At 28.1% G+C, this 5,503-nt stretch overlaps 1 pseudogene; it reads left to right on the top strand.

The window, feature by feature from the left end:
- The first annotated feature begins 1,372 nt into the window (after nucleotides 1-1,372).
- LOC149201512 (peroxisomal membrane protein 11A pseudogene) lies at nucleotides 1,373-2,187 on the top strand (annotated as a pseudogene).
- Nucleotides 2,188-5,503: the final 3,316 nt, after the last annotated feature.

Below are 5,503 nucleotides of genomic sequence, written 5' to 3'. Positions count from 1 at the left end.
TATATATATTGATATATATATTTTAATACTAGATTTATTTAGTGTTTTGAGCACTTAAATTTCCCGAGGTGTAAATCTTTTTTTAGGTTTTTCATTCAGAAAATATATTTGCACCTCGAGAAATTTTATCCTTCTCGACACTTGATAGATCTATAAATAAGATGGATCTATGTTGGTTTAACTTGTGCAAGATAACAAAATCTATTAATAAATCCATCTTATATAATAATGCAATCTAATATTATTCACTAACCACCAAACTCATGAGATCCAAAATAAATGTCCCACTCCTACTAATATTTCCACCTAAACAAAATATGATTGTACATTATCTCCATATATGAATGGAACTATACTAATCTTTAAAAATAAAATAATAAAAATTTTAAGTATAATTATTTTATAAAATGATTCAATAAAATATAAATGTATTTTTAGTTTTTTACTTTAGGCTACCAAAAGAACTCTCTTTGAGAGTACTAGTTTAGATTTACATTGCATCTATGAATCCATGTTATATAATAATGCAATCCATTAATATAGAATGAAATAATAATATTCAATGAAATCAATCAATTAATTAAATTAGATTTAGAATAATGCTATCTAATAGTATTCAATGTAATTAATTTAATAGTATTCAATATAATTAATTAATTCAATTTCACTTAATTAATGTAAAAAATAATATTCAGTTAATTCAATGAATTAATTCAATTACAAATTGTCTTCTTAGAATATTACAAGTATGGCCACCTCATAAAGTAATTATGATTATAATTTTAATGATAATTTGTAAGTAATTATTTTATTGAGGAATTATTATTTATTACTTACCGTCCTATGTCGTTATACTCAAAACGTCAACCTTCCTAATTGAATGTAATGATAGTTAAAAAATAGTCGCAATGGTCATCACTATCTTGCAAGTAAGATGGCATGAATCATTGCTTATTATTTTTACGCTTTCACACAAGTGCTGAAAATGCTAAATTAGATATAAATATAGGTTAACTGAATCTTATGAAAGATAAGTGCATCGAATTCGAATAGATGGAAATATTTTCTAAAAATAAGAGGGATGTGAGGCAACACGTCCTTACCTTGAGCAGGGTAGGATATTGACACGTTCATGGAAGTTCGTGTCAATAGTTCGTAGGGTGCAATAATCTGTCATAGTGATTATATGTTTGGTTTTTCTGGTCCTGCTAGTTTGGGAATGTCATGGATATCATAAGTATTGATTAGGTGGCCTGACAACTTTGATTTCATTCAGTGACCATTATTCCCCTGGAGTCAAGCATATTGTTATCGATCACTAGTATATTCATGTCTTTTTGTGTAGATTTATCATTAGATAGAATTTGGAGGGATGGAAATGAAGAAACCATCTTCAAATCCATAGACATTGACAAAGGCATTTACAGGCACATTCATAAGCAATGTTGCTAAAAGTGTTAATATCAATACTAGTGTCAGTGCATATAATATCAAAAGTAAAAGGAAACGAAGAGATTTTGCATATCATTGAGAAGGTTATTTAGAAGGAAGGGGTGGAGTTGACAAGGTTATAAAGATTTCCAAGTACTCTACCAAAATAATTCTGGCTTCTTCTGTTGTCTCGAACAATGGCCTTCTAGCCAAAAGGCTTAAAATTTTTGATGAAAATATTGGAGTTGGAAAAGAAGTGTCGAGACTCAACAAGTTTATACATGATTAAAATTCACTAAGGAAAATTTCTTTTGATTAAAAATAAGGTATATTACAAATTGTCTCCTATGGAGGGGATTGTGTGAAGCAATTCACGTGGCTAATCAAAGAAGACTTAATTGATGAGCGATATGATGTCAAATTGCAGATGTTAGTGCTTGGACTGAATTAATAGGTTACTTTTGGAGTAGTTCCCTAAAGGTTTTGCAAATATATATCCCAACAAAAAATGAATATGGTCTCGCATCCAAAATTTCTAGTGTGTCTTGAGAAGCACAAATTTCAGACAAGTATGCTTCAAAGATTAGCTAGTTACAAGAAACATTCTTCGTAAAGGTATTATCCATCATATAAGACTTTGTTGAAGACTTGCTAGCTTTGGCAGACATTCACAATGGAAAAGGAACTTTGTAAAATCCTATTCTCCTTGCAAGTGCAAGATTGCTTTATGGTCTTTCTAGTGTACAAAAATACTAAACAAAGGTAGCGAAGAGAGCACATGCAACAACTATAGCATTCTAATTATAAACCACCAGGATCTATAGCATTCTAATTAGCAATATCAGGTATATTGGAGTCATCCATATGTCTTGGGACAGTCAAAATTAAACTTCCCTAATCTCTCTTAAATGTGCACCTCATCACCCCCACTAAATTGGTTTATCCATGTGTATGGCAAGATGGGAGCCATTTCAATTCCCCTTGATGTGTTTCCATTCCCATATTAGTGTGATCGAAGTAGGTGTGGAAGTTCTTATTCTAGGGCATGTGAGTCACATGCACTGCAATTCTTAACTCTAATTAAATAATTTCAAGCTGGGAGTATCCTTTGATTCAATTATTGAAAAGTAGGATAGAGAAATTGAGAAATAATAATGGTTTAATTCATACCATTTTAACAATATCTTCATAATATTTTGTCTGGATTTAATTTCGTTCAAAGGTCCAGAAGAAGTAGCATTCTGTAATGCTATACACACATGCAATCTTTGTTTATCTTGTTGCTAACCATTTGTCTGGTTCCTTTCGTTCTGCAACATGGTTATGCTATACATACAAGTAATATTTATTTATCCAGTTGCTATCCATATGCCTGGTCCATTTGGTTCCTCCCATAAGTTGACTTACTACTCCAACAAATTTTCTTTCTATTCCAACTATCTAAAATAAAACTTGTTAACACAGAGCATCAAGGTGTTCTTGTTTGCTTCTAGCATGGGGATAGAGGGCTCAAGGACACTAATGATAGTGTGATAGAAAGCATATGAAAATTGTTACAGTGAATGGCACTTATTATATGTAGATAGAATTGGTGGAAAACATACATCTAGAAAAGAAATCGACAATGTTTTTGATTTAATGTTACTTTGGGAGCCATAGTTTTCAAACATTTTATTATTTAATGTCCAGAATTAATGTTATCATTAGTTCTTGTGAAGCTAAAAAATTGATTATTTTCCCATATGTATACTAAGTTTGGCCTCATACTTGCCTCGGTATGAGGCCAAATAAGATGAAAATTACATTGATTCGTCAATTGAAAAAAGTTGATATATTTGATTGGTTGAGGAAATGTGGTGGGGACAATATGTAACAAAGCATGGTTAATAAGTTTTAGACTATATCAATCGACGTCTAAGGTTTGTAAAGATAGGTCATTTCGATTACTATAGTCCTATGTCACAGGAGACATAGACTAATAAGATAAATATAAAGTTATGAATGCATTGAATTCAAATAGATAGAAATTTATATAAGCATAAGATGTCTCCAAGACAAATGAAGTGTTTAAATTTTTTCCAATAATTTATGATAAGTGAATTTATAAAGAAAAATGTATCTAAAGTAGAGTATTTCCTTAGAAAATTAGTGTTACATTAATTAATTGTGAGGATAATCTTTTTTTATAGAACATTTAAATTCAGTTAAACTTTATATAATTTTATAATAGAATAAATCATTATTCTATCATCATCAAAAACTCTTATAACCTGAAATCAACTTAGGTTGGAAAGAAAAGATATATATGCGGGTGTAAAAGTTGTTAAAAGCCACTCATATTTAGTGATAAGGGATAACACCTGGTGTTTTTGGAAATTGAAAGATTGACCACAACTGATGTGAAGTCAAAATTTTTGATAAAGAAATCAAATATGTCTGGAACGTAATGGTTTAGAGCATGTCTCTATTAGCATTTAAATTAATGAATTATGAATTATGACATACATAGGTTAGGAAGGGCATCTTGGCGCATGAAAACACATATAGATTGTAAAATATTTTATAAAATTACATCCTCTCCATTCGCGTTCCATATTTTATTAAAAATTTGATAGTGATTGTCTTACATGTCCATTTATTTTCCATTTCTCATTGAAAGATCAGTTATCTCAATTGATTACTATAAAACATTTATCAGCATAAGAATATTACTAATGGTGACATAGATGGTGCAAATGAATGAATAACCATATTCAAAATGCAAAGTGTTAAAGAATGCCTTTGAAAGTGGAGAAAGCGAGGGGTAATGTTCCACCTTTACATAATCAACACACAATTTGTCAAAATCACACAATAAAAATATGGAATTTTGCACTATCCAAGTATTTGAGAAATAAAAAGCTTGAGAACTCCAACTAACCAATTTTATGAATCTTTGTTTCTTGGAAATTCCTCGTGCAGTGGGAAAATGGTATATAAAGATAATAACCACAAGCCCCATACAGATTTAAGGATTCTTCATAGTAAGACAAGATGAGCCATTTCTGACAACCTTTATTATTAGAAGAAATTTCAGTCTAAAAATGTTCTTTTAAGAAAAAATAATAAAATAGGGTTTATGAATTTTGGAGGGAAAAGAAAAAAATTACTTTTTTTTTTTTAACTTTATTTTTGACATATCTCCATATAGATTAACTCAAATTTCAAGTATATATTCTTACTGAATACGAAATTAAATTTTGTATCCAACAATGATTATCTGTTATGTATACTTTAAAGAAGACCTACACTGATAAAAACATAAAAATACATTAAAAAACATAAACATGTTAAACACACTTTTATCCAAAACAATAAATTTTTTAATTAATTCCTCGGAACGACGACAGAGTTAGACATTAGATCAATTAATTAAACTTGAGAACCATATCAACATACAACGGTAATAGACTAGATATCTCTTTAGGATGTAAGAGTTATTTAACTCATTATGAAGGTTGAAAACTCTAGCAAAAGCGTCCCATTCTCATTGAGTTTATTATTGAAAGAAAAGAGCAAAATGGAGTATTAATTAGGATATATGAAGTATTCTCCATGATGATTCATGTTTATAACACGATTCGATATGTTGTTCTTGTTGAGTAATTCTATTAAAACATTTCATATTATTAATATAGAAAATTGATTTCGTTAAAATAAATTTTAGAATTATGGTTGGAGTATGTGAGAGATGTTATAGTGGTTATAATATTAAATTTTATTATAGATTATATGTAGTGTGAATAGATAAAATAATAATAATAAAATATAATATGAAAATAATAAGAAGTAAAGTACTAAATTTATTAATTAATTTATTATATTATAATTTTGTTTTTATGAATAAAATTAAAATAAAATATTTTTATAAAAAAATTATAATTTAAGTATATTTCATTCAAATAATTTTAAGTAATAATGATTATAATAATAAAACATATATTTATTAAAAATATAAAAAATTAATAAATATATAATTAAAAATGAAAATATATTTAATTTTAAAAAGTGAAATAAATATATAATATAAATA

The sequence above is a fragment of the Pinus tabuliformis genome, chromosome 2_1, assembly GCF_031772625.1.
Source record: "Pinus tabuliformis cultivar Carrire ecotype Pingquan chromosome 2_1, CPIR1, whole genome shotgun sequence".
Classification (NCBI taxonomy): Eukaryota; Viridiplantae; Streptophyta; class Pinopsida; order Pinales; family Pinaceae; genus Pinus; species Pinus tabuliformis.
Note: the sequence above shows the minus strand (reverse complement) of the source record. Positions and strands in the feature narration are given on the sequence as shown.